The sequence below is a fragment of the Tamandua tetradactyla genome, chromosome 21 (genome assembly GCF_023851605.1).
Source record: "Tamandua tetradactyla isolate mTamTet1 chromosome 21, mTamTet1.pri, whole genome shotgun sequence".
Classification (NCBI taxonomy): domain Eukaryota; kingdom Metazoa; phylum Chordata; class Mammalia; order Pilosa; family Myrmecophagidae; genus Tamandua; species Tamandua tetradactyla.
Window position 1 is genome coordinate 37111554 of NC_135347.1, and position 22838 is coordinate 37134391.

General features: G+C 39.3%; 1 protein-coding gene across 8 annotated transcripts in view; it reads left to right on the plus strand.

Annotated features, from left to right (window-relative positions):
* Nucleotides 1–751: 751 nt before the first annotated feature.
* Nucleotides 752–22838, plus strand: part of ARB2A (ARB2 cotranscriptional regulator A) — a 545745-nt gene continuing 523658 nt past the window's right edge. For 7 of the 8 annotated variants that reach the window (XM_077139150.1, XM_077139149.1, XM_077139152.1 and 4 more), the window contains exon 1: nucleotides 7589–7766. The gene's annotated coding sequence lies outside the window, so the exon portion shown is untranslated. Of the gene's footprint in view, nucleotides 772–7588; nucleotides 7767–22838 lie in introns of those variants that run through there. The other variant, XM_077139148.1, reaches the window with a different exon arrangement.

Sequence of the window (22838 nt, forward strand, 5' to 3'; positions counted from 1 at the left end):
AGTTGAATGTGTGCCCCAGAGATGGCAGAGAATTCAGGCACCATTCAGATGCTTGAAGAAGGTGGATCCAAGAACAAGGTGATCTCCCCAAAGTTGAAACCCTCACCCAATATTTGGAGAAAACAGGGCTGCTACATAAGCCCTTGGAGGAGATGGGATGGCCACTCACTCAAGCCCCAAGCATAAAACATCATTATATAGGTGGCACTCAGACCATAGATATAACGAAGCATGCCCTGCAGGTTTTCAGAACTGTTTGGGGTCCAGTGCCCCCTATTTTCCTTTCAGTTTCTCCCTATGGCAATGAGACCATTTATTTTATAACTGTCCCTCCTTTGTTTATTGGAAGCAGATAACTCATTCTGAATTTCACAGGTCAATAGTCAGAGGAGAATTTTGCCTTAGGACAGACATGCCTGATTTTGATGAGACTTTGTATGGTTTTTGACTTGGTGTTGTTATTTTTATTGTTACTGAAATGGTTTAAGGTTCTTATGACATTGTAATGGAATGAATATATTTTGTATATGGAAAGAACATGTCTTTTTGGGTCCAGAGGGTGGAATATGCTGGTTTGAAACTGTTATGTGCCTCAGAAAAGCCATGTCCTTTTAATCCAGTCTTGTGGGAGCAGACCTATTGTTGCATGGGAACTTTTGATTAGGTTGTTTCCATGGAGATGTGGCCCGCCCATTCAATGTGGGTTATAATCTGCTTGTTGGAGTCTTTTAAGGGAGAGACATTTTGGAAAGAGCTCATATGTGAGAGAAGGTAAGAGAGAAGGAAAATGCCCCCAGGAGAAGCCAGAGGACCCACAGAGAAAGCAATTTTGAAATCAACCTAGGAGAGAAGGGTCAGCAGATGTTGCCATGTCCCTTCCCATGTGACAGAGAAACTCTGGACACCATAGGCCTTTCTTCAGTGACAGTATCCTCTTGTTGATGCCTTAGTTTGGACATGTTTATGGCCTTAGAATTGTAGCTTGTAACTTAATAAAGCCCCTTTATATAAAGCCAATCTATTTCTGATATATTGCATTGGCAGCTGAAGCATACCCATTTTTAAACTGGATTGTTTACTTTTTAATCACTGATTTGTAGGATCTCTTTATATATACCAGATATATGCTTATCAGATAAGTGGCTTCCAAATATTTTCTCCCATTGTGTGGGCTGCCTTTTCATCCTCTTGACAAAGTCCTTCGAAGCAAAAAGTATTTGATTTTGAGGAGGTACCATTTATCTAGTTTTTCTTTCATTGCTTGTGCTTTGGGTGTAAGATCTATGAAATTACCTCCTCCCATGAGATCTTGAAGATGTTTCCCTACAATTTCTTCTAGGATTTTTATGGTTCTGTCTTTTGTCATTAGGGTTCTGGCATTTATATATGATCCATTTTGAGTTTTTTTTTTTTTTGTATAAGCTGTGAGATCCTCTTTGTATAATTGTATAATAATTTTGCATAAGGCATGAGGTCCTCTTTCATTCTTTTGTTTATAGATACCCATTTCTTAAAGCAATATTTATGGAAGAGGCTACTCTGTCCCAATTGGGGTTTAGCAGCTTTGTCAAAAGTCAACTGACCATAGATATGAGGGTTTATTTCTGAGCAATTTCAAACAAGCACAGTCTGTAATTTTCCAAACAAGCACTGTCTGTAATTTTCCTTTCTTGTAATATCTGGCTTTGTTATTAGGGTGATGTTGGTGTCATAGGAAGAGTTAGAGTAGTATTTCCTCCTTTCCAATTTTTTTGGAAAAGTTTGATTAGAGTTGGTATTAATTTTCTTGGAATAATTGGTAGAATTCACCTGTGAAGATATCTGATCCTGGGCTTTTTTTTTGTTGAGAGGTTTATGTAACTGTTTCAGTCTCTTTACTTATGATACAAAGCTCCAAGCCACCACAGTAATCATCACTATGTTTGTACAATATTAAGGATGTAATTAATATCCCTGATTTCACGTTATATATAAATATATATATTGTGTTTTATATATTTATATATGTTATTCGAATTAAAAAAAAAAAGCACAAGGCCTAAAATTTCTGCTAGACTGTGAGCATCTTGTGGATATGGGCCATGTTTTATTAATGTTTTTTTCAAAACTCCTATTACAGGGATATATCAATATAGGAAGATACACTCTCATCAGATATATTTTTCTGATGGGAGATTTTTTTAAAATTTAGTTGTCATAAATTGCAAGCAAAGAGATATGCTCTCTGTGATGATGAAGTTCATGTGTCACCTTTGCTAACTTATGGTGTCCAGGTTTTGGTCAGGGAAGCATTGGCCTGGTTATTATTGTGAGTGTGTTGTTTTAGATGTTATGTGGAAGTTCTTTTGATCAGGAGGTGCAAACACAGATAGGCAGCCATCTGAGAATGCAGGAAAGGACAGCTTTATTAGATTAAAGGCTCTGAATGGGAAGAGGGTGAATGAGGATGGTGGTGGGGTGTGTTGTGCTTACCTAGATTTTTAGTTCTCTCTGAAGAAGTAGGGGAGAATAATATGCAGGTCTGGGCTCTTGCCTTTGCTGTGACTCAGAGGGGAAAGGTAGGGCTTTCCCATGAATACTGGAAGCTGGAAATTTCAAACTATAGAGTGTGAGAAGAAATGACAAGAGCCATTTGGAGAAGCTGAGGACAGCTAATTATCCAAGATTTTAGAGAGCCAAGCCATATTGCTAGTAAATTATGTGGCATGAAAGGGCAAGGGGCTGTTCAGAGAAGCTATGTGTCAGCTCTTATCATTTAGACTTGCTAGTCCACATGGTAGAATGAGCCAATTCCTTAAAATAAATCTATCTATCTATCCAACTATCATCCATCTATTTATCTATCTATCTGTCTGTCTGTCTATCTGTCTATTTACCTATCATCTCTCACAGCTCTGCTTCTCTGGAGAAACCTGATTCACCATTCTTCAGATATGAATGAATTAAAAATATTTGCCATGTACCTGCTATGTACCAAATACGAAGCTGAGAAATGGAGTTTCAGATACAAAAGACAAACACATTCCAAACTTTATACTACATATTCTTCACTTTTTCCTGGCTATTTATGTTGACTCACCTTGGGTATATGGGCTTTTTGAACTTTCTAACTATGCTCTGGTAAATAAAAATTGCTTTCATCAAATGATAGCCTATAAATATTTAAATGAGCAGAGAAAAGAAAATGAAGCTTATGAGAGGTATTTCTTATGAGTTTTAACTTGGTAAGGACATGTAACAAATGAACAAATCTACTTGGCTATTTGTAACTGACCCTTTTCATGGAAAAAGAAAAGAAAAAAGCTTCGTCTAGTCTTTTTCTACCTCTAGATTTTACCTTAGGCTTACAAGGCTTTTCTGGTCACATTAGGATATTTTGGAATCCTGGGCCACAGATCAGAACATTATGTGGAAGTTTCAGCTGCTCTACAACCCCACAGGTGCTGGCCTTAATGAAATGATAAATAGTTTGTTAAGGGAACAGCTAAAAGATAAGAGGTCCTTGCAGCAGTAAACCAAAAGGCTCTAACAGGCCCTAACTGGCTTGAATTTAATACCACAGGCTGTTGCATCTGCCCCTGTTGAAATACTAATAACAGAATCAATGCAGGCATTGAGAATATAAAAAAAAGGGCCAGCCACCTTACAGTCTAAGTGGAGAAATGGTAATACCTTGTTGTTGCCTGTGCCTCAGACCATACAAAATGGGGGACATGATGTCAGTTGGCCTTAGTACTGGCTTATGCAGCTGCATTGATTAGGAATTCTAAGTTCCTGAGGACTAGGAGTTGCCCAAAACATTATATTTGTAATATGACGTCAATTTATCCAGAAGGTACCTGCTAAAATCTTTATCACAAATCCAGGGCCCCCTATTCCTGTGGGATCCTTATGTATGACTATGTGGACCCTTCTTATGCCCAGATTAACAAATGAAATAACAATGGAGGACTCTCAAGATTTGCAAGGGGAAAATATCTGGTATTTAAAACCTCTCCATAATGTATCTCTGCCTGGTACCTTGATGTCAACCAATGGAACTCTAGCATGAATATTATTAAATCAGCAGGAGTTACCCCTTATTGTTTCCTATAAACATCTTCCTTTTCACCCATAGCACCCTCACACACCTTTCTACAGTGGGCTTCAGTGGTAACTCATGGCCACAATCAAACCCAGTATCGGGTTTGCAAGGGACTTCCCATCCTCAGGCACTACCGACTTTCCTTAGACTGTGACTCCGGAGGATTGGACTGCATACCCTGCTGGCCTGGTAGAATTCAACACATTGGAAAACCTGATAAAGAATCTTCTCATTTACAGGATGCTGCATGTGGGGACAGCCCTATGACCCTGCTACCTTATATATTTACACCCTCCTCCTAGTCATTGGGAAATGGTTTAATTCCCTTTCTTGGCCATGACAACATCTCTCTGTGGAGTTGTTATCTGTGTGGGGGGAACTCCTAGTCTTATGTTGTCTCTTGTACTCTTGTTGTGGAATATGGATGGGTGTCTGTTCTATGATCAGCATTGTCTGCTGCGCAGGGGTGGATTGTGAGAATCCAGAGCCCGGGATTCCCTTTCATATTGAGAGCAGGTCATTGCACATAGCCACCTACATGACTGGGACAGAGATTAAAGGTTATCCGAACCCCTCAGGAGGGAAAGAAGGTACAAATGGTAACAAATGGTATCATAAGCAAGGCATTGAACCCCTCTCCCCTGATCACTGCAGAAAACAAACTTCCAAACCCCTGTGTCACCAGACCCTATGGAAACTCTGTTCTCATATGCTATGGAATTTCTTTGTCCTGAACACTTATGAGCCACCCTCTGGCACTCCCTGCCATTTGCAGGGTGCTAACCTTCATTTTCCATGGCTGGCCACCATCATGGAAGATCTTCCCCTGTTTGCAAGTCTTAATAAAATTCACATCCAACTCCACGCCTGACGTGTCCTTTGGTCTTCAGGCTGCCCCAACCCAAGCCCTCCAAGAGTTGGGTTGGAACACCTAGTAATTAAAGACAGGCCAGCTGTCAGTCAGAAGGGAATACATCTACTATGCTTTTTATGTCAGTCAGACCTGAGTGCAAGAGAAGAGGTGTGGGGAGAGGGTCTGGAGTTTCTGGCTTCCCTGGAGATGTTTAAATTAAAACCACAAATAAACACATTAACTTGTTGTGCTGGTTTGAAAATGTTATGCATCCCAGAGAAGCCATGCTCTAATCCAATCTTGTGGGGACAGCCCTATTGTTGGGTGGGATCTTTTGATTAGTTGTTTACATGGAGATGTGACCCACCCAATTGTGGCTGGGGCCTTCCGAGTAGACTATTTCCATGGTGATATGACCCCACCCCTTCAAGATGGGTCTTAATTAGTTTACTGGAGTCCTCAAAAGAGTTTGCGGAGAAGAGAAAAAGCTCAGAGCTGACAGAGAGAGCAGAGAGATGAAACCAAGATACACACATTTGGACATGTAGAAGGAGCTAAGAGAGCCATCTGAACACAGAAGCCTGGAGAGAAGGACAGCAGATGTCACCATGTGCCCTCCCATGTGACAAGAAACCCCAGACGCGATCAGCCTTTCTTGATAGAAGGTATCCTCTTGGTGGTGCCTTAATTTGGACATTTTTTTGGACTTAGAATTGTCATTTGTAACTTAATAAATTTCCTTTATAAAAGCCAATCCATTTCTGGTATATTGCATTCTGGCAGCCTTAGCAAACCAAAGAATTTGTACTATTTTGATAACTGTTGTTTAAATGAGGGAAAAAGTTTGCACTATGTATGTGAACTCACAGTTGTAATGTTTCTGCAAAGCTACACATGAGATTCTGCAATTTTAATAAACACCTAAATCCACATGCAACTTTTTTGTTGGTTTCTTTCCTTTCTCCCGCCAGATTTGTAGGAGACATGTTTCTTTGTGGCCAGAAGTAAACTGAGGCAGAAATCTACTCCACCATAAAGGATAGAATGAGGGGAGAAAAGAGCACATTCTGTTTCAGCAAATAACTTCATTCATGATCTTGACATTTCAGGCAAGAGTGGACTTGATAGGACAGTTTTCCATTGGTTGTTTTTATACAGCACATTCATTTATTTTGCTGGATAAAGAAATAATCCCCAAACCTACTTAAAACCACAATAGTCATTTGTAATATCTCCTTAATGGTTTCTGTGGGTCAGGAATTCAGATGAGGGTACATCTGCTCCTTGATGTTTGGGACTCCACTAAAAGACTCGGAGATTGGCATCATCTGAGGGATCATTCATTCTCTCATGGGCCTGGATGGAGTTGCCGGCCAGAAAATTACTATGTGCATTCACTGAGTGTTATAAGGGTGGGCCTCTATCATGTCTAACATTGAAAGGCCATGCCACCCATCTTTTTCAATTATTTCAAATTTTTGTACCAACATGAGGTATAATACTATCACTAAACTAGCTCCAGCCAGAAATGAAACTAGTTTCACAACAGTCTTGCAGGGCCCCAGCCCCTTCCAGAGTATTCATTCTTGGTCTACTCCAATTGATTCTTTTTTTCTCCCAGGAAAATTTCCTTTACACCAACGTGCCCACACTCTGCATTCCAGGCCTCTTTTTTCCTAATGCCTTTCTAAATTATTCTAATATAGTTATTACCACTGTGGTCATTCACTCATTTGACAAATATTTACCTTCTATTTTGCAATAGGCATTTTTGTAGGATTGAGTACATATCATTCGAAGATATAAGGTCTCTGCCCTCATTGAGTTTACATTTTAGTGCGGCAGGGGCAGAACTAGGCAGAAGCTAAATACATTTGCAAACCAGTCAATCAAAAACTGCCTTGTCCTATGTTATGAAGGAAAAGCAAGGAGCTGGGATAAAGAAATGCACATAGTGTGGCGTGGTCTGGTACTGCCTCTCTAAGGAATATCATAAATATCGGTTTACTTGTCAGCCCAGCTGCTGAGGGCAGAGGTGGTCTGATTGAGCTTTGTATGTTCACCACTTAGCTTTGTCTTACACATCAAATTAAGGGCTGTGGGGTAAATAAATGCCCGAAAAGTACTTGCTAAAAATTAAAAATCGATTGCCCCCATCTCTAGTTCCAGATCTACTATTAAGATAAGTTCCTTTTAATCTCACGTTCTGGAAAAATAAAACATTAACACCCACAAGATTCCCATTTGAGTTAAATACCGTAAGGAAAAAATTTTCAGCTGACATTAGGATGCTAGTAGTAATTGCCTATTTTACACGTCATAATCTAGATAAATGCAATCTTTCAAATCTAGACTTTCCTATCTCGTCTTTTCTGGGGTTAAACGCGGCGGGTAAAAACGGATAAACCATAAGGGGGGAATTTGCTGCAAGGTCATCCCTAGAATTGCTTTAACAATTCCGCTTGGAGAAAGAGGCTTCAGGTTGGTCCTATCCTTTAAGGGTATCCAGGTGGGAGAGCACAGCACACCTGTAAGGAGCAGAAGGACCCTTAATTCCCAGGTCTCTTTCTCTCAGCCCATCAAGCGCGCCACCGCAACCGACCCAGAGAGCATTTCGCCCATTTCCGGGTTGTCGCGGCCGCTGCTGTCGCGCGTGTAATGACGTCTAAGTCTCCTGCGGACCCCGGAAGTGCAAGTCGAACTTGGTCGGGGCGCGGATCCCGAGAGGAAAAGTCATAACAACCGCACGAGGGAGTTCGACTGGCGAGCTGGAAGGCCACGCCTCCTCCCGCCACCCCCCGCAGCCCTGTAGCTGGGGGCAGAGCTCAGGTAGGGCCTGCTTTTGCGGGGATGTGAGCTCTGGGGCGGGCCGCCGCTGAAATCTGAGGAGGGGGCTGACCAGGATGGGTCTTGCGCAAGGGTTACTGGCAGCTGGGCCCAGAGGCTTCAGGAGCCACGCTTTGCTCCCAGCGGACTTCTCTGCCCTGTGACTAGACCCTACTTATGGCTGGTTCCACTTGCCATTTCCACTTCCGAGGCGGGGCGGGACACGTGCGTTCCCTGAGTGACTCGCTTGACGTACGGGGAGCCTAGGGGGTTCTGAGAGCCGTCCTGGAGACGGTGATGAACCCTATGCATTCTTGGGAGGGAAGGTTTTGTGGTCCTCTGGTTAAAGACTTTTTCACCGTAAAAAAAGTGTTATCAGCTGCTAAAGATTTACTGCCGACACTGCAGTTACAGAATACTCTCAAAACTTGGAGCGTGTGTGGACGCTGGTGGGACATTTCAGTGAGATGCAGTATGAATTTTCTTAGTTGAGTACTTTTGACTTTGGACTCAGTTACATATGTTTTGGAGACAATCCTTTTCCTCCCTTTTGCAGGGATTTAACGGATTCCTCTCTGCTACAGGGTTTGTTATCTGTTGGGCCAAGTAACTGGTTACTTAACTTTTGCTTATAATTATTGACAAGCAGTGTTGTTACATTTGTCTGTTTCTCCAAATCTTCTGAAAAGTAGTGGAAGTGAATGCTGTTTTCAGACTAGGAAGTACCTTGTTTATCAGAATAAGTGCAGTAGAATGTTCATTATGCGAAACACGGTGTCTTTCTCTTAAAACGGTGTCAGAGGTGTATTCTTTGTCTTCACCCTTAATGGTGAAGGTTAGATATACTGAATTCCTTTAACATACTTAAAAAACAAGGCAGAGAGCCCTTTCTTATGTACTTTCAGTACCAGGCTTTTTTTCTGACTTTTAACCTAGGTGTTTTTTGTACTTAACCAGTGTAGCTAAATGGAAGGCCAGGAGTGCGCTGGATGGCTCTATGCAGTGGTAGGTGCAGTGCTGGTAAACGGTAGAATGTATGATATATGAAGCTGTGAGCATTCTCATATATTCGTTCAACATATTTGTGGAACACCTGTGTGCCAGGTAGTGTTCTAGGTGCTGGGAATACAGTAGTGAACAAAATAAAGTCCTGTGCTCCTTCAGCTTTCATTCTAGTGTGCAAAGGGCAGTTTAACAACCATCTACTCAGTTGTGTATAACTTGTGCAATCTCAGTTTTAGTCAGATTGTGTTTGCATAGCAGCCATCGGATAAGCAAAAGTGCTTATCTGCCCAATATCAGCTTTACTATTGATTTGTCTTAAGATGTGGTTTGAATAGAAAATTTGGGGGGTATTTTGGAAGTAGGTTTTTAAGATTTAAGAAGGCAGCTACCATGTCTTTTGTTGCTTTTTTAATACCTAAGAGAAAATAACTAAAATCTTACTTCTCTGTAGACCAAGTAAATGCAATAACTTCAAACTTGGGAATAAAAGAAACCATAAATAAGAATGTTTGTGTTTGTGTGTGGTTATGTTTAATAAATAAATAAAAGAAACCATAAAGCATCTTTGGGTATCAGATTGTGATGAAACCAATTCAGAAAAGCCAAAGATCATCTTGAACTGCCTTGATTTTTTTTTTTTAATTAGGAGGAAAGGAATTTATTCATTGGCTAACTGTGCCTGTGAAGTAGATAGGTCTTTTTTATGTTTTTAGTTGAGAAGACCAGGGAACAGAAGAGACAAAACTGAGAGAAACAGAGAAAAGAAGCAATTGGATATTGCTAGATAGAGAATGGCAATGGAGATCAGTGACAGTAGTGAACTGAGAGCACCCAGTGACACAATGATAGAGCATAAAACAGCTCTACTGAGTGGAATGAGATGGGAAATGGGGTTAATGGTCAAAATAGCCAGCTACTCCTTAGTATGTGATTCTGAAGCCAGACACTTGGTCTTGAGTAACTCAGTAAGACCCATTATCTTTCACACAATGTAAATCAACCCTTCTGGTTAAACAGTCAGTGTTTGGAGGGTGTACGTTGTAGTCCTACAGGAATAAACTAAGTTGTTTAGACCATGTACCACATCATTTGCATCCATAGAGTAATGAGGTTTGAGTAATTTAATTGACTAATTGTGTAATTTAACAATGTTCAGCATTGTTAACATTTTAAAAATATAATCTGTTTAAGAAGAAAGGAATTTTTCAAATCCAAAATGGTGAATTGTCCTTCAGTTCAAGGTAACATATCTTTTTTTTTTTTCCTTATTACTATCAAATGTTTAACTATCGTTGCTTATTAAATACTCTTGGGGTACTACATTTAGGTAATGATTTCAGTTATTGTCCTAGTCTGCTAGCTGCTGGAATGCAACAGAAACAGAATGGCTTTTAAAAGGAGGAATTTAATAAGTTGCTAGTTTAAAGTTCTAAGGCCTAGAAAATGTCCCAATTAAAACAAGTCTTTAGAAATGTCCAATCTAAGGCATCCAGGGAAACATACCTTGGGTCAAGAAGGCTGATGAAGTTCAGGGTGTCTCTCTCAAGTGGAAGGGCACATAGCGAACACAGTCAGAGTGTCTCTCTCATCTGGAAGGCACATGGTGAACACGATTATGTTTCCTCTCTCATCTGGAAGGGCACATGGTGAACACCGTGTCATCTGCTAGCTTCTCTCCTGGCTTCCTATTTCATGAAGCTCCCCCGGAGGCGTTTTCCTTCTTCATCTCTAAAGGTCATTGGCTCGTGGACTCTCTGCTTTGTGGTGCTGCAGCATTCTCTGCTCTCTCTGAATCTCTTTCATTCTCCAAAATGTTTCCTCTTTTGTAGGACTCCAGAAACTAATCAAGATCCACCCAAATGGGTGGAGACACATTTCCCTCAATCCAGTTTAACAACTACTCTTGACTGGGTTACATCTCCAGGAAGATGATCTAATTACAGTTTCAAACATACAGTATTGAATAGGGATTATTCTGCCTTTATGAAATGGGATTTAGATTAAAACATGGCTTTTCTAGGGGACATATATCCTTTCACCTGTTCATGTAGGTGAATTATATTTTTTTAGTTAAAAGTAATGAATGAAATATTGTACCACAATTTTGCTTATCACTCTTTGAGATTGCTTAATTTGCTGCAGATGAGATGGCAGATGAGTAGCTTGCTGAAGTTTTCACAGCTAAGTTATAAACATTAGAAACAACAGTGATGTGCTGCTTTCTCTGATACTGTATTGGTATCTCCTTTTTATTTTGAATAATTCATTTTGTGATGCAGATAATTGAACGAGGCACATGTTTATGATGCAGATAAAATAGTACTATGAAGACCAATCACTGAAGCAAGGCATTTGTTTATGTTTCCTTATCTTTTTGGCAGATTGTTTATTTCTTTTAAGAAATATTCTAGAATGACCTTGTACTTGGCTTGATTTGCATAGAGATTTAGAGAGCAGTGCTAATAAAACTAAGTTTGTGGATTTGGACCCTGGTAAGTCCCTGAAATAGCTCTTTACAGGAAAATCATAACCACTGCCCAAAAGTGAAACTACTAAACATGTCCCCTGCTAATCACATTGCCATCGTATATGATTGGATATAAGGGGCTCAACAGACACACTACTATTTAAAAATCAATTTGGAGTAATATCCAAGGTAGTAAACAAAGCAAAACTCACTTGAGGATCTTACATGCTAGTTGGGGTGTCTGCTATAAAGATAAGAATTCAGCAAAATGTGTTGTTATGATAGAAGTATATATAGAATGGTACGGGAGAGGCACGAAGCCTTCCCCAGGGTTACCAGAATGTTTCCTGGAGAAAAAAAGCCTATGTTGAGAACCTAGGGATGTGGTGGGAGTTAACCTAATTTAAAATAAAGAGGAAAGACATTCTGATATTTGTAAAAAACAAAGAAGAATTTGCAATTACTACTGCAGAAAGTTTGATTGTGGTGAGAGATAGAGTTGGAGAAAGAGATACAAGCCAAGTCATAGGGTGAAAGGATAAAATGGGGGGAGGGGAGGTTTGTGTAGTTTGTTTAGGAGCTTGGACTTGACTCTCCAGGCAGTGGAAACTACTGAATTTTTTTTTTTTTTTTTTGTTCTCCCTTCCCTGCTCCTTCCATCCTCTGATTAGGGAATCCTTTCTCTGATTATGGAAAAAAACTGGCCCTAGAATTTGAGAGCAGGGCCAAATGTACTGTTGGTGTTGAACTAACCTATCATCTAAGGTTAGGGGATACTGGGGAAAGTGTCAAGAATGTTATATAGAAATCTCTAAGCATGATTACAGTCCCCAGATGCTTTCCTTGCTTAATGGTTGAACTGTTTTCTTGTTCCTTAATCAGCTATTGGCTTTCTTGTGCCTTAGTAGAGCACTATAAAGAGTATGATGAGCTCAATTTCCCATAAACCATTTTAAAATTGAATCATCTGAACTATTCAGTCTTGAAAAAAGAAATGGCTGGGAAAGGCCTCAAAGAGGACTTTTCCATCTAAAGGACTGAAAAAAAAAAGGTATATGAAAGTAAAAGAAAGGAAGAAGGAATGAAAAAAACACACCTGTTTTATGCTTTAAAACGACCCAAAGTAGGGGGCACGGGTGGTTCAGTGGTAGAATGCTTGCCTTTCATGCGGAAGACAAGGGTTCAATTCCCAGACCATGCACCCTCCCTCCAAAAAGAAAACAAAAAAAGATCCAATGTAATTTTAAAGTTTGAAAATAGTTCAATTGAAGATATATTTACCCTTCTAACAAAATTTATCATAGATTTCTTTTTTTCTTCTTCTTTTTTTTGCATAAGCAGGCACCCATGCAAAAATGGAATTGAATCCAGGTCTCTGGCGTGGCAGGTGAGAACTCTGCCTGCTGAGCCACCTTTGCACTGCCCTATCATAGGTTTCTTTTAAAGAGCCATTTTCTTTAAATGTTTTTTTTTTAATGGATTTACCCTGAGCTTACTAGGAATTTATTGGTGACACTTTATGTTTTCTTAGGGTTTTGAGGGAAAATAAAGAGGTTTCAATTAGATTTAAAAAATAAAGGAGCATTTAACAGAATTTAGATCAAAGTAACAGATATATAGTCATCTACAATTTTTTTTGAGTTCCTATTATTTTTTAGGCTTAGTGAAAGTGTTCTGGTAGGCATCTCTGTCGGCTTGGAGCTATGTACCTCAGAAAACCTTGTTCATAAAATTAATCCATTCCTGTGGGTATGAACCCTTGTAGACAGGACCTTTTAGTGAGGTTACTTCTGTTAAGGTGTGGCCCAACTGATTCAGGATGGGTCTTAATCTATTACTGAAGGCCTTATAGAGCAGGCCACAGAGAGGGAGAAAGCTGGAATCAGAAGTCAGCAGAACCCAGAGAAACCAGGAGAGAGGCCCCCATGTACACTGCCATGTGACAGAAAAGCCAAGGACCAAGGCTTGCAGGCAGCCAGCCCAAGAATGCTGATCTTCTGAGAGCATCACCTTGATGATGCCTTGATTTGGGTCTTCCTCACCTCAAAATTGTGAGCCAATAATTCCTGTTGTTTAAGTCAACCCTTTGCATGGTATTTGCTTTAGAAGCTAAGAAACTGAAACAGCGTCTTTTCAGTAAATAAGAGGGAGAGAGGAACAAAGTATAATATTTGAAGTATAAGCATTGATTAAGTTTTTAACTTATGAACTTTGAAATGAAATGACATTTTAGAAATTAAGATGCCAAGAAAATGAAGAATAGAGAAAAATGAAAGACCCAAAAATAAGACTTGTAGGCTATGGGTTTGCAAAACTTATAATGATAAATATGGACAGTAGAGTTAGTCCTAAATAATTATGATATATGTTATCTATATGTCGATATTGGCAGATTCAGATATTTCCTCAGTTGCAGAGAAATGCATTTCGGGTTCATGGATATATACATAAATGGCAAAGACCTGAAAGCAGAGGGAAGTAATATTACCATATTTTAAATTTTTATTATTTTTTAATGCCAAATAGTTTGAAGATGCCAGTCTAGGAGAGTCACGATTTGGTTTTTTCCATAAATGGGAATAATCGTGTGGGCTTGGTTTTGGAAAATGCTTTTGACGTGATTCCACTGTGAATCATTATTATTCTGTTGGGTCATTGGAGTCTTATTTTTATTACTGATGGTTCTGTTTTTGCTCCAAGTGTTGCTGAGCTGTATTGGAGAGTACTAGCCAAATAAACCATTTGTAATACTGCCTAAAGCAGAGTTTGCAAATTGGGGACCCCCAGGCCAAATGAAGTTGTATAGTGTTAACGTTTTAAAAACTAATTTCAGTTAATTTAAGTAAAATCCAGGATTTTGGTTTCTTCTGAAAATTAGAAAGCTCCAGTCAACATTGTACCTTTATTCTGTGTGGCAGCAACTGGGCAAGTAGCAGCTCTTTTGAATGAACATAGGTTTTCCGGTTTGCTGCGGTCTCCACTATTCAAACAGTGTCAGCTTATGACTTGGGGCCTCACTGCCTGTGTTTACTATTATCCCTGTGGTGCCTATTGGCATGCAAATTTGTGATGCCTGCATTATACAAACTTTAACATGAATACCGTTTATCTTTACCTCTGTGCTAATCCTGAGTTCTTTCATTTTAGTGTTCCTCCATACCTGCAGTGGTTGGGGCAGTATGGCAGTCAGTGCTGACTCCCTCTGGAAGTGGTAGCTTATGCTGTTAATTATTTTTTTTCCACTGTGCTCTGGTGAATTCCCTTAAGCTGTTGTCAGAGTGGGGGTGGGTCTTTCCTGTAGGTTGCACTTTACCCTGAACTTTAAAAAGGATGGCTCTAGGTTTGGTTCTTGTACCAAACAGTGTTGGTTTTACTGGAGACTATTTTGGACCCCTTCCCTCCAGCATCAAAGCAGTTTTAATCTGTATCCTCTTTTATGGGTTCATTTCCTACATTTTCCAGGTAGCTAATATGATAAATCCATTCGTGCTAATGTGTTTGATGGGTGATTGTGATTAGAGTATTATTGTTTATAGGTAATATTTCATTATTTTGAAGCAATGTGAGTGACTGTAGAGGTGAAATTTTTTATTTGTATTAGAAATATTACAGGTGTTGCTAAGAAACTAGACGTTTCAGTTTTATCATTGAAAACAAACTATTTGTTTAAAACTAGCTTATTTATTCTGAATATTTTTCCTCAACAAGAAACATGTACAATTATTTTTATCAAAACAAGCATATGTGTTTGCATTTTTAACTGTTCTAATTAAAAATGTAAGGTTTCTTTCTCTCCCTCTCTCTCTCTCTTTTTGTAATGAACAAAAAGACTTCCAGCCAAGTTAACCGTTATTACTGAAAATATTGAGTTATGTAAGCTAATTTGTCACTATGTTTTGGATCCAAAGACAAAAAGAAAGCATTTCTCTTTTGGCTAATCCAAAAGAAGCTCCTTCCTCTGTGAAAAATAAATTATTGCTGAATTGAAAAATCATAGGCAATTTAGTAGGTTTCCAATGGGTTTGGGAGTTTAAATGGCATCTCCTAGTTCTCTAGGGATTTAAATACATGGTATCTATTGTTTTGTAACAAAGTACCTCCAAATTTAGCAGCCTAAAACAAAAAAGCATTTATTTCACATAGTTTCTGGTGGTCAGGCATCTAGGAACAGCTTGACTGGGTGGTTCTGGCTCAGGATCTCTCACAAAGTTGTAGTCAAGATGTCAGCCAGGACTGCAGCCATCTGAAGTTCAATGGGACTGGAGGATCTACTTATAAGCTTGGTCATGTGGCTGTTGGCAGGAAGTGTCACTTCCTCTTTATGTGGGCCTTTCCATAGGACTGCTCACAATGTGACTTCCCCAGAGAGAATGATCTGAGAGTGAGAAGGCGCCCAAGACAGAAGCTATGGTCTTTTATAACATAATCTCAGAAGTGTCATACCATCACTTCTCATGTTTGCTGTTGTTCACACAGACCAACTCTGGTACTGGTGGGAGGAGATGACATGAGGGTGTGTATTCCAGGAGGCGGTGCTCACTGGGGAACATCTTGGAGTCTCACTACCACAGTCTGTCTTCTAGCCCTCCATGATTAGTTTCCTCCCCACATGAAAAGAAACTTACTCCTTCTCAGGGCCCCATATATCTTTTCCTATTACCATATCAGCTGAAAGTCCAGAATCTCATCCCCAAAGCAGGTCAGGTATAGATGAGGCTCCTTGGGTATAGTTTAAGTAAAGCTCCTTCAGTACAGTTTTTCTCTCCCTGTCATCTTCCTCCCCACCCAACACACATGGTATAGTGGGCATAGGATTGCAGTAGACATTCTTGTTCCTAAAGTGGGAAAATGGGAGGTACAAAGCTGTCATTAATTCATAGGAATTCTGAAAATCTCATGGCCAAATGTTGAAAGTCTCCGATTAGTCTCAAACCTAGGAATAATTCTCCACGGCTTTGAGCTTTGCTTTCTGTGTGCTTGTGTCCATCCCATTCTTTTTCATGAGAGGTAGCAGGTGTTTGTAGTTGAGTCATTTTCTTAGCCTGCTTCCTGCCAATAAAATTTTGAGGTCCAAAGGCTTATTTTCAATTTGAACTGTCTGTCCCTTTCAGTCCTTTTCTACACATATTGAACTTTTAAAATTTTGATTGTCTTTTGTGACCTGTTGAAATCCATTCTTTCAGACAAAACCACACCTATAAATATTTTTGAGGTAAGTCCTTTTTTACTTTGGCTTTCTAAGAAGGCTGAGAAACAATGCCCCTAGTCTTCCTAGAAGCTTTATTGGTTGAAAGGCTCAATAAGGTACACTTTACTGTCTTTAGAAGCCTTTTGTCTGACTGGCTAGGAATCCCAGATACCACCTTTAATCTGTTTGAGGTCTTAACAAAAAATTCTACACTCATACCTTCAGCATCTTTGAACCATATATTCCTGGTAGTGCCCTGGATTTGATCTTTGTTTGGAAACCATGTCTTAATTTTAGCTTCTCTTGCCTTCTAGAGAGAATTTTAAAACCAAGTGTTGGCTCCCCTTCCTCCATTCTCCCAGGTTCCAGAGTGAGGTTTAATGCCATGTGCATTAATACATCCAAGCTATTTTCAGAAACATAAAAAGTCTTTACTAGCACCATGGATTTCCTGTATTTCTACCCCAAGATTTTGACTGTTGCAGGTCCAGTGGGTACTGGGATGGGAGGATCTGGCTCCACCAGATACCACAGGGAACCATGAAGGTTGGTAATTAGTTGTCCTTAAATTTACTGTTGAACTAAGGTGCCCAGTTCAGAACCAGTCACTAGTCCGTGGCCCACACCAGCCTCACATGTAGGCATGCGGGAATCCAGTTCTTCACAAGCTCCTGGTAGCACAGGCCTGGGAATCAGGTCAGGATTGTGACACAGTCTGCAGTTCTGGGTACCCTGGTCTGGCCTGGCCCAGCAGCATTGCACATGCGCAGCCACAGGGCACACTGCTTGATTGCTTTTTGTTTAATGGTCTTTCCATTAATTTCTTGCTTCTCAAGAGATATTATAAGCAACAAAAAGAAACCAGGCTGTACTGCATGTTCAACTCTCTGGTTGGGAATCTGCTAAGTTGGGTAAATGAATTCTTAGGGACATTTTCTACTTTCCATATAACTGCATAGAACAATGTTGCTAAACTTAATGCAACTATATAACAAGGATCCCCATTCCACCAGTTTCCAGTAACATTTACTTAGCTTTCCTGGAAGTCTACACTAAAAGCCTTATCTAAGACCATGTGGTTTCTAATGAACAAATTCTTCAGTGTCTTTTAGGCTGTCCCTGACACTGTTCTCACAACCCCCTACTCAGTTCCAAAGCCACTCTCACATTTTAGGTTTGGTTACACTTCCAAGTGTGAAAATTTGTATCTATTGCTGCCCCGAAAAACAACAAAGAAACCCTTATGTCCTGTATGTTCAGTACTGAGATTTCTGAAAACAAATCTGTGGGTGATTGAATTAGAGCACAAATTGAATTCTTAACCTGTCAGAAAGGAATGGAACCTTGACAGTGGGTGTGGGAACAGATGGGCAGATTTTCATGAAACCAGGAATTTTGAATCTCTAAATTCTGTCAAACTTCCTTTGCTTTCCTTCTGTGCTTCCTCTTTGAGAAAGTTACTTATGTATGGCCTGAAAAATCTGTAATGGCTTCTATGGAGGTACCTGCTTTGCAGAGGTCTTTTGGCTTCCCTCTTGTCCTGTCCTAACCACCTTCCATTGCTTCTAGACCAATAACCAGACTTCAGTACAAACAGACCACAGAGGATGAGGTAGAAAGGGATGTGCTGATGCACACCACAATAATTGAATGATTTTACCTCTTTATATTTACAAAAATCAGGGGAACGTGTGGGAACGAGGGTTCCAAGGATGTGGAAGCAGGTTGAAGGAATATAATGTTGGATTAGTCTACTGTGATGGTGGTGGTTATGGTGACAATAGGGAATCTTGAAAGGATGTACTGTTAGGAGAATACTGTCCAGCTAAGAGATGAGAGATGATCAGGACCTAAATAAAGGGTACAGTGTTGAAAATAGATGTATTAGTCAGGGTTCTCCAGATATATGTAAGTAAGTAAACATTAAGAGATTTATTGTAGTAAGTGGCTCATGCAACTGTGAAATTGGCAAGTTTGAATTCTGTAGGGCAGGCCAAAAGTTGGAAACTCCCCATGAGAAACTGGCTGGCTAAAGTACAGATAGACATTCTTCTTTCTGACTGTGGATGTCCTCGGTTCTCACTTTAAGGTCTCCAGCTGATTAGGTGAGACTTGTCTCATTGTAGAAGGCAGTATCGCTTGTTGATTATATGTGTAATCAGCTGCAGATGTGATAAACTGACTATTGATTTAAATCCATCTATGAAATACTCTCATAGTAACAATCAGGCCAGTGCTTGCTTGACCAAACAAGTGGACACCATAACCTAGCCGATTTGACACATGAAATTAACCATTACAATAGGCAAGAAGGAGATGATTCTTTCGGCTCCTATGGTACATTATGCATACTTTTTTAGCACTTTTGATTTAATTATTTACTGTCCTCTGTCACCAGACCAAGCTATTCAATGGTTAGGGTCACTTATTTTTGATGTGGCATGAGAAACAGCAACTGTTATATGCTGGATAGTGTACTAGGTATTTTACATATATCAATTCATATGATACCCAGAGCTCTCATTTGAGTAGGTACTGTTCTTATATGCATTTTTCAGATGTGGCAACAAAGTTACTATGTCAAGGATTCCCAATTCCACCCTTAGATTTGATGATTCACTAGAATGACTCACAGAACTCAGAAAGCTTATTACAGTGAAAGAATACAGATTAAAATCAGCAAAGGGAAAAGGTGAAGAGGGTGGAGTCTGGGAAATACCAAGTGCTAGCTTCCAAGTGTCTTCTCCCAGTGAAGGCATATGGACAGCGCTTAATTCTGCCAGCAACTGTTTGTGACAATATGTACAATGTTGCTAACCAAAGATGCTCAGTTGAGCCTTGGTGTTCAGTGTTTTTATTGGAGGTCAGTCATGTAGGCATGGCGTGACCTTAACTACTAAGTCCCCACCCCCATTCTCCCCAAAACCCCTACCAATACCTCTACCCCATCCCAGACAAAATGGTATAGCATGACCCAGGACGCCACGTGAATGAAAACAGGTGTTCACCACCAATCATGATGTTAGTATAAACTGTCTGACATGGCCCAAGTATACAAAGACACTCTTTTGGGGCATGGTATTCTAAGGGTTTATAGGTTATCTCCCAGGAGCTGGTGAAAGGCCATTCCTTCCTCTTGAATGTGCAGGCTTTGAACATCCTAAGCCTTTGATTTACCCTTTTACTGCACAAATACAAAGGAGGTTAAGTAACCTGCTGTAGGTATTTCATAGTATTCTGGTTTGGAACTGTTATGTACCCCATTTTCTTTCAATCTTGATCCAGTCTTGTGGGGGCAGGCCTATTGTTTAGAGTGGAAACTTTGATTAGATTGTTTTGTAGAGATTTACCTGCTCAATTGTGGTTGTGATCTTTTGATTAGATTACTTCCATGGAGATGTGATGTACGCATTTGTGCATGTGACCTTCCTTTCTAGGTGGGTCTTGATTAATTTACTGGAGTCATTTAAGAGGGGAGACATTTTTGGAGAGAACACAGTTGCTTCACAGCTGAAACACACAGAGATTTTTGGAGATATAAAAAGAAAATGCCCCCGGGGAAGTTATTTGAAACTGGAAGCCAGAAGACCAGCGGATGCCAGCCATGTATCTTCCCAGCTGACAGAGGTGTTCCACACCACTGGCCTTTCTTAAGTCAAGGGATCTCTCTCTGGATGCCTTAGTTTGGCCATTTTATGACCTTAGAAATATACACTTGTAACTTAATAAATGCCCTTTATAAAAGCCAACCCATTTCTAGTACATTGCATCCTGGCAGCATTAACAAAACTAAAACATATAGGATAGGTGGCTGAGTTCAAGTTTGAGCATAGGCATTCTGACTTCAATTAGTTGTCTTAACCATGTGCTTGCCTGCCTTTTGCTGTTACTTGTGTCAAACACAGAATTTGATATATTTGAGGCATTTAATATATTTTTATTAAGTGAATGAGTAAATGTGTGGTAGGAAACTGCAGGCTGGTACCACTAATTCAGTAAGGATCATTAGTGTTAGAGTTTTTTTAAAGCCTTTGTGTAATACCACGCCTGTGTAATACCTATTCCCAAACCCTTTAAACCTATAGAAGATAGACATTTGCTGAAGATCAGCTTAAGTTTCTTTTTTGTTCTCTTCCTGTGTGTAAATATTGCTCAATTGACTCAGATAGTAGGATGAGAAATCTAATTATTTTGTATATGACTTTCTAGAATTGCTACTTGAAGACTCAATATTTGCAGCTATTTTTCTGGTTCACAGTCTTTTGGATTCTCTTAATTTCGGTTAGAATTATACTCAAAGCCAGATGCTTGTAATATTTAGGTTATTTTTGTGTTTATTTGTATTTACCAATCTCTCCTGGAATACATACTAAGGCTTGGGTTAAATGTAATAAAACAATCCCTTATGAAGTAATAGTTTATCTACTTCTCAGTTGATTTCTACCCACATGCTTTGTAATTCTCCATGGAAATAGGTACTACTATAACTTGTAAAATTTTAGGAAAATAGAATGAATCATGCCAGTTACTATTTTTTAACATTTTAAAACAGTCTCCTCACTGTTATAACTTATTTAGACATAATTAAAGTACAATAAACTGTGCATATTTAAAGTTTATAATTGGATCAGTTTTTACATATATCCCTGAAACTGTCATGGTAATCAAGATAATGAATATTTCTGTCACCCCCCACCCTCCAAATGATTTTTCATTACCCACTGTAAATCATCCCTCTCTCTTCTTCTATCTCCAGGTAACTAATGATCTACTTTTTCTCGCTATAGGTTAGTTTGCATTTTCTAGAGTTTTGTGTAAATGGAATCATATAGGAATTATTATTATTATTATTATTTTGCCTGGCTTCTTTCAAAAATTATTTTGTGACTCATTCTCATTGTTGTATATGTCAGCAGTTCATTCCTTTTTAATACTAAGTGGCTATACGCACACACACACACCCACAAATAGTGATATATAAATATATACACACATACATACATATATGCATATATGCACATATCTACATATATATATATATCCTAATATATCAACAGGAGAAATCACTATATTATCTTTCAATTGTCTATTTTCCTGTTGATGGACATTTAGGTTATTTTGAGTTATTTCAGTTTTTGTCTGTTACAAATAAAGGTGCTGTTAACATTTGTGTTAAAGTCTCTTTTTGGACACATATTTTTGCCTCCATTTGGTAAATATCTAGGAATTGACTGGCTAGATCACATGGTAGGTATATGTTTAACTTAAAAAAATACAAACTGTTTTCCAACATGGTTGTACCATTTTACCTTTCCATCAGGTCTTCTTTATCCTTGTCAGCACTTGGTATAATGTCTTTTTAATTGTTGCCAATCTAATGTGTGCTTAGTGGTATCTCACCGTGGTTTTAATTTGCATTTTCCTTTTGATTAATATGTCGGTTTGAAAGTATTGTGAACCCCAGAAAAGCCCTGTTTTAATCCTGATTCCAGTCTTGTGAGAGCAACCATTTCTTTTAATCCTATTCAACACTGTACGTTGGAATCTTTTGATTAGGTGATCTCAATGGAGATGTGACTACGCCCATTCCAGGTGGGTCTTGATTAATTTACTGGAATCCTTTAAAAGAGGAAACATTTTGGAGAAAGTCAGAAATGACAGAACTGACAGAAATGACAGAAGCCACAAGGCTGACAGAGAGAGCAGATGTAGACACTTGGAAAACAGTTGCTTCAGAGAACAGAGACGTGGATGTTCGGAGATGCTTGGAGCCCAACAGATGTTGTTGTGAGATGTTAAGCAAGCCAGAACCTGGAGAGAGGAAGGGAAGCCAAGAGATGAAAGCCAGGCCCTGAGAAGCAAAGTGAGAGATCCCCTCAGGGACAGAGGCTGAAAGCAATGGAGCCCAGGAGCACGGAACCAGGAGATGCCAGCCATGTGACTTTCCAGCTGACAGCTCTTCCTGAACCATTGGCTTTTCTTGAGTGAAGGAAACCTCTTGTTGGTACCTTAATTGGAACACTTTCACATCTTTCAAACTGTAGATTTGTAAATTATCAAACTCCCCTTTTTAAAAGCCATTCTAGTTCTGGTATATCACATTCCAGCAGTTTGCAAACTAACGCAATTAATGATATTGAGCATCTTTTTATGTGCTTGTTGGCCATTGGCATGTCTTATTTGGAGAAGTATTTGTTCAAATCTTTTGCATATTTTTAATTGATTTGTATTCATATTACTGAGAGCTCTATGTAATTTGAATATAAGTTCTTTTTCTGATATGTGCATTCTGAATATTTTCTCCTAATCTGTGACTTTGTCATTTTCTTAAGGTTTAATTATTTTTTTGATGTTGTAGTTCTAAGCTGACAAATCTTTGCCTACTCCAGAGTTGCAAAGATTTCCTCTTACGTTT